The sequence below is a fragment of the Xenopus laevis genome, chromosome 1S (genome assembly GCF_017654675.1).
Source record: "Xenopus laevis strain J_2021 chromosome 1S, Xenopus_laevis_v10.1, whole genome shotgun sequence".
Taxonomy (NCBI): Eukaryota; Metazoa; Chordata; class Amphibia; order Anura; family Pipidae; genus Xenopus; species Xenopus laevis.
In genome coordinates, this window is record NC_054372.1 from 74287652 (window position 1) to 74295348 (window position 7697).

General features: G+C 40.5%; 1 long non-coding RNA gene across 1 annotated transcript; it reads right to left on the reverse strand.

Annotated features, from left to right (window-relative positions):
• Nucleotides 1-351: 351 nt before the first annotated feature.
• Nucleotides 352-2560, reverse strand: LOC121393101. Its single transcript, XR_005964924.1, has 3 exons — nucleotides 2236-2560; nucleotides 1478-1595; nucleotides 352-906 (listed from the first exon to the last, which is right to left on the reverse strand). It is a non-coding gene; the product is annotated as an uncharacterized LOC121393101 (long non-coding RNA).
• Nucleotides 2561-7697: the final 5137 nt, after the last annotated feature.

Below are 7697 nucleotides of genomic sequence, written 5' to 3' on the forward strand. Positions count from 1 at the left end.
TCACTTGTTGAAGATGAAACTTCGGAAAGAAAGGCAGACAAACAAACAGCAACTAAAAGCCCCTGCAATAAAGGCCTGGCAGTGCATTAAAAAGGAGGAAATACAGAATCTGGTGATGTCCATGAGTTCAAGACTTCAAGCTGTCATTGCCAGCAAAGGACTTTCAACCAAGTATTAGAAATGAAGATTTTATTTTCAGTTTTTTAATTTGTCCAATTACTTTTGAGCCCCTGAAATGAAGTGATTGTGTTAAAAAAAAGGCTTTAGTTCCTCACATTTTTATGCAATCTTTTTGTTCAATCCACTAAATTAAAGCTGAAAGTATGCAGTTTAACTGCATCTGAGTTGTTTCATTTAAAATGCATTGTGGTAATGTACAGGTACAGGTACAGAACCAAAATATTTATGGACCTAACTGTATATATGGCATTGGTGTATTCAGGAGACAAGGAACTATTATTTCTGATATTTAATGTATCTTTTGTAATTTTTCCAGGTTGATTAAAGTTTCCCACAAGAGCTCATAAAGTGCAACGGCCCTTTATCCAATTCACCAGATGGTTTGAGGTACATTCACCCCAGACAACCAATACTTGGTGCTGTGAAACCATCGGGAGTATCACAGGGCTGTGTAAAAGTGTGCACCTGTGTCTCTTTGTAGGTAAACATCTGCTAGGCTTGACTAGGTTGATTATCATGCATAAATACTAACCAGCCCTGACACTGCTGCAGTAGCTGTAGCTATAGCAGGAATGATCTTCTCTGCAATACGCTTGGTCTTGAATCGATCAGCAGGCTCAATGTTATACATCTTGGCTCTTAGGTTGGATGCTGCAGTGATGAAGCTGATATGCTCTTTGCGTTCATCATCCTTTTCAAATGATAATGGTATCAGCAGGAGATCTGCTGTCAAAACATAGATGTCAACATGTAAAGTTAATGCACACTGCTGTCCAAATATCCAAGATATTGCTAAATGTTACTGTGTGACTGACTTAACAACCCTAGTTAATGTAATGTTTGTTTTTTTGTTCTTTTACAATTTCCAGTGCCCTCTGAGCAGTTAAGCTGAGTTCTTCTGTTCGTAAGTTTAAAATATCAGTATACATTTCTTTGCTTAGCTAAATGTGCCAGTTAGGATTTTTTTGTGACAGTAAAGTTTTGAAAACTGAGAAATAACTTCAAACTGTTTTAACTGATTTGTATAGCAATTAATACTTATATAAAGGTTGATATGCCAAATAATCTGTATTTACATACAGCAGCATGAAAACTAAGAATGACAGATAAATTTTAGGAGTTAGCAATACATCTACAAAAGCATAGGAAAATTTCAAAAGGAATATAATCATGAATTTTCTCAAATTTAAAAAGGGCAACAAAGTTAAACAAATTATAAACTCTTTTTTTTAAAAAAAGTATAACTTTTTTTATAATACAGAAATTTGACTATGAATGTACAGTATAGTATGCTCACATTTAGAGACATGTTCATCTGCAGTAGCCTTCTCCAGCTGTACAACTGTATTCTGTTCATCCTCACTGCTTACTGGGATTTGCTCAGGTTTTTTCACAGTTTCATCTGTTTCTACAATCTGTGAAAGAAAAAACCCAGAATAATTGAAAATGTACAACAAAAACAGCTCATATATTTTTAACATTACTAATTACCTAAAAAAAACACAATCCATATATAGTTTCTTCAACCCAGATTTTGAGTCACTCCCAAACATAGTATCATGGCTACGTAGTCTATGCAGCAACCATGGGAAAATAGTTATTTCACGTTTAGTTAAGCAACTCTCTAGTTTGCAATTTCAGCAATCTGGTTGCTAGGGTCCAAATTACCATAGCAACAATACATTTATCTGAATTAGCGACTGGAATATGAATAGAAGAGTGACTGAATAGGAAGATGAGTTATAAAAAGTAGCAATATCATTGTAGCCTTACAGAGCACTTGTTTTCAGATGGGGTCAGTGACCTCCTTTTTAAAACTGGAAGGTGTCAGAAGAAAAATGTAAATAATTAAAAAACTATTAAAAAAAGGGGGCATGGCCTGCAGCATATGGAGTAGGTTGCAGGGAGACAGAGCTCCACTCAGCAGTACTTCTAAATCGGCTCTCCACAGCCTTCACATCCGGTAAAAATGTCCCAGATTGAAGGTGAAATGCCTATGGACCTTGAGGCCACCAGGAAAAGAAAGAAGGGAAGCAGTAAGCCACAAAAACTTACTGATTACTTCCCACGCTCAGCAGACAACACACAAGATGGCGCCGCAGCCTCCAGCTCTGCTCATCCCACAACACCCGTTGCTGCAGGGGATTACATCTCCTCTTCTCTCGCTGACACTGCGCTCCCATCTGCCTACAGCTTATCTCCAGATGATGAATCACCCGTGTCTGGCTCTCCCTCTCTGCGCAGCCCTGTAAAATCCAGGCCCAGGTTGTCTGACACTACACAGCCCCTACCATCTCCAGGCTCTGAGGTGAGTGATTACAACTACAGCTCCGACACACTCTCCCTTGAAAACATGCCAGCCTCTGACCAACTACTCACACAGGACAGCATGAAACACATGTTCTTAATGCTAAAGCAATCCATAGCTAGAGACTTTGCTTGTCTCTCAAACTCAGTACAGCTTTCCATAGCAGGCATGGGAGACAGAATTGTTGCAATGGAAGACAGAATCAGTGCCATTACACAGGAACACAACAAGGTAGTTGACACGCTTGATGAAACAGCAGATGACATAAATCAGATCAAACTGAAACTAAAGCTGGCCATAGATGCAAAGATCCGATTGTACGAATCATCGTACGGTCGGAATTTCCCATCTCCCGACCCGCCACCAACCATTCAGATCAAAGTCTTACCAGTCAGATTAGTTAAAGAACAGATAGATCAGCAATGTTCTGCCCCTGACAGCAATCGTACGATATCTATGTCCAACCAAAGCTAGTGACAGCCTCCCACTGAAAATCGTACAATCGGCAATACACGCAGAGATATTATCGGCAGCCGACAGAAATTTTCTAACCTGTCCGATCGACCAAACGACCGATCTCCGCCGGACAAAAAATGTCGGGACTCTCCACACACGGTCCGAAAATCGTACGAATCAAGGATTCAGATCTTTGCGTCTATGGCCAGCTTTATAGACATGGAGGATCGCAACCGAAGGCAAAATCTTAAAATCAGGGGAGTAGCTGAACAAGTCACTGGAGACCAGATTAAAGGACCAGTAACATTAAAAAATTTTTTTTCAAAATTCGTTAGTATAGAACGAAAAATAAACACCAAGGCAAATAAAACTTTTAGATTGCAAAGCCTTTATTAAGAGATAACTTACCAAAACTCCACTTCCTGTCCTCTTCTAAAACGGCAAAAGGGCGATGGACCATCCATGCAGCGGTGTTCAACTTCTCCTCCCTGGCTATTCTCTCTGCAGCACTTCACCTATTCCCAGCAGTCGGACTTTGAATCCAGCCTTTCCTCGTCCGGCGAGGAGGAAGAAGAGGAGGAGGGCAGCCTCTGCCTCTCCAGCGGCAAGTGTTGTCTGTAGGCGCACCGATCTGCTGAAGAATATCCCCAGGACTACGGTGCACAAGCGCATGGAGTCCTGGATAAACCACTTGTTCCCGTGATGTGCCCACCTGAGTTTGCCTGGGGCTGGCAGTCCCCGCTGCTGCAGGAGAAGGCTGTGATTTTAGACTCCGGTAGCGCCGAACCACTTGTTACCTGTTGATGCGCTACGATTGCAGGTAGCTGTGGCCAGTGTATTTAGTAAAAATAAAAACGAGCCGGTAGCACTCCCGGCTCAAATGCGTAGCGGAATGCCAAGCCAAGGTTTTCAGGAGCTGTGCACTTGGAGAGTGCACTTGGCCGCGTGGAAAGCCTTGAGTTTGCGCAGCTCCTCCACATCGCACGGATCCATGCGCTTGGGGATATTCTTCAGCAGATCGGTGCGCCTGCAGACAACACTTGCCGCTGGAGAGGCAGAGGCTGCCCTCCTCCTCTTCTTCTTCCTCGCCGGACGAGGAAAGGCTGGATTCAAAGTCCGACTGCTGGGAATAGGTGAATAGAGAATAGCCAGGGAAGAGAAGTTGAACACCGCTGCATGGATGGTCGCCCTTTCGCAGTTTTAGAAGAGGACAGGAAGTGGAGTTTTGGTAAGTTATCTCTTAATAAAGGCTTTGCAATTTAAAAGTTTTATTTGCCTTGGTGTTTATTTTTCGTTCTATACTAACAAATTTTTTTCAAAATTTTTTTTAATGTTACTGGTCCTTTAAGCCTTATCTACTCAAACTGTTTAAATCACTCAATTTCTCACATTCCTGAAAGGGAGATTATTATTGAAAGAGCTCACAGGGTGCCAAAGCCCAAACATTTGCCTGATTCTGCACCCAGAGACATAATAGCACGTCTTGCATTCTTTCAAGCTAAAGAGGCCATTCTTTTTGCAATGCAAAAGCCTGGTGCCCTGTCTGATCAATTTAAACACATTCAAATGTACCCTGATCTCTCCCAAGCAACCTTGAAATTTTGCCGCTCCCTGCAGCAAATCACACTAACCCTGCGAAACCATCAAGTACAATACAAATGGGGTTTCCCGCTGAAATTGCTTATTTCCAGAGCAGGCTCGACCCATGTGATCACTTCGGCAGAAGATGGGGTTAAGTTCATCAAAAGCTGGAAGATTAAACTGGATAGTCTCCCCTTCAACAACAGGGGTCCTTCAAATCTAGCTAAACCTAACCAGGAAGGCAGATACAACAACTGACATGCTGAGGGCAGCTCTGACCTGGAACTGATTTGCTTTCCGTTCCATCTAGGCCGCTGCTGCCTGGTATTGCCATACTTATTCCGCAATACCTATACCCCTATTGGATAGTCACCCCTCATCATCACGGGTGACATACCTTTAAGGCACTATACAATTCCCATGGTTTTTTTTCTTGTTTTTTCTACTTTCCACGTTTATGTCTATGTTTATGTCCTATCGTTTGAACTTGGGTTCCCACTCCTCTACTCAATTTTCTCACCAACTACATACTGGATTCAACCTCCTCTTCGGTGAACATCTCTCACAAACGGCAAACCACTCTAGATCAGTCCACTTATGGCCCTGAATATTGTCTCACTTATTGTTAACGGTCTCAACACCCCCTTTAAACGATTCTCCTTAAACAAAGAGCTACAGAAATTAAATGCGGACATACTACTACTTCAAGAAACTCACATACTGGACAAACACCAACATTATTGTACTCTCCCAGGATACCAACACCTGATCTTCAATAATTTCCATAGAAAGAAAAGAGGTCTTTTGATTGCCTTTAAACAGAATCTTTCAGTAAAAATTCATAAAATAGTAAAGGACAATCAAGGCAGATCACTAACCATTATTTTGTGAAATGAACAATCACTATTTTACAATTGCCAATCTCTATGCTCCAAACACCAACCAATTAAGCTTTGTCAAATCTACTATAATCGGGGGCGACTTAAATATATGTGCAGATAACAATCTAGACTCTAACAATCCCCACCGGATAAAAGCTCCTTCCTTGAAAAAAAACTCTGCATCTGGAGCAATTGTATGATGTATGGAGGGTTATTAATGCGCCAACGACAGGGACTTCTCCTTCTATTCCAATGTCCACAAATCTTGGTCCAGGATAGACTACCTACTTACAGATAGAATCCTTCTACAAAAAGTTAAAAGCTCAAAGATCACCATCACCTGGTCTGATCACGCACCTGTCACCACGTGCATCTCCTTAGGGGGACCAGGCCCTGACAAACATGCCTGGAGATTGAACTCTTCATTACTATATTCTACTCAAAACAAACAAGTGATCAATGATGCTATAATAGAATTCTTTAACCTAAATGATAATGGAGAGGTTGGAGTTGCTACATTGTGGGCTTCCCACAAAGCCAATATCAGAGGTTTATTAATAAAACTAGGGGCTCAGAGAAAGCGCAAACAATCAGAGGCTATAAACGCCCTTTTAAAGGAAATTGAAACATTAGAAAAAATATCGAAAAAATCCCGTTTCACAAAATCATCCTTCCCTATATAAATTAAGACAAGATCTTAAATTGCTCCTTCAAGGGGAAAACAAACTATTAATCAAGAGATCAAAATTATCCTACTATTCCCAAGGAAACAAAGCCAGCAAACAATTGGCAACTATAATTAAGCAGGAACAAGCCAAGACGAATATTAGTATGATTATCCACCCCATCTCCAAAAAACTCACATATAATCCCAAATAAATAGTTGGTGCATTTAGTGACTACTATGGGTCTTTATACAATCTTAACATTGACCCAAATACAATTCAACCATTACCTGATGCAATATCAGCTTTTTTAAACTCCATTTCTCTTCCCCAGATATCCTCCACCGATCTTGATTCTCTTAATAGACCTTTTACAATAGAAGAAGTTATTACTAATATCCGATCTATGAAACTCAATAAAGCCCCTGGCCCTGATGGCTATAGCAATGAATACTATAAATCTTTTCAACAAATTCTATACCCTAGGTTAACAGATTTGTTCAATCATTTCTTACACAGTGGGAACATCCCACCAGAATTCTTAGTTGCAAAAATCACCATTCTCCCCAAACCAGGGAAGAACACAAGTAGCACCTCCAACTATAGACCCATCTCTCTTTTAAATAGTGATACAAAATTGTATGCCAAACTTATTGCCACCAGGCTTCTCAACATCTTACCAAAGGTAATAGGACATGAACAGGTCGGATTCTCCAAAGGGAGACAATCTTCAGATGGGACAAGAAGATTCATCAACATTCTTCGATTCACGGAATTAAGTAAAATGCCCTCTCTGTATCTCTCCTTAGATGCAGAGAAGGCATTTGATAGGGTTCATTGGGGATTCCTTAGGGAAACACTCTGCAGATTCGGGTTCAGTGGCAATATCGTATCAGGAATTATGGCACTATATTCGCAACCATCTGCCTCAGCAGTCTCATCAGGGTTCAGTTCAAAACCTTTTTCCATCACAAACGGAACACGACAGGGGTGCCCCCTCTCTCCTCTCATCTTCACACTTATTATTGAGACATTAGCAATCAAAATAAAATCTAACCCTGATATAAAAGGCATACCCTGCCCTGATGCCACGCATAAAATAGGATTATTTGCCGATGATACAATTTTGGCAATTACAGGTCCCTTTAAATCCCTTCCCCACTTAATTAATGACTTGGAGGCATTCTCTCAGGCCTCTTATTATAAAATTAATCAGTCCAAATCCTTTATTCTAGGATCTAATATATCACCTTCCTTAAAGCACCTTATAAAAGAGAAATTCCCATTTCCCTGGGCAACAGACACAATACAATATTTAGGTATAAAACTATCCACCCAATCCAAAAATGTATTCAAACTAAATTATCTCCCTCTTCTTCATAACATCAAACTGGAACTACAAGATATGGCCAAACACCAACTTTCCTGGGCGGGCAGATTACCTGCTTTCAAAATGTTCTCTCTCCCTAAAATAACTTACCTATTTCAGACGTTGAACATTCCCCTCAGCAACAAATATTTATCAGATCTTCAAACAATAGTTTCCTCTTTTCTATGAAAAAATTCCAAACATAGAATAGCCTTGAAAACTATAATTATCCCTAAAAAGTATGGAGGTTTAGGTGT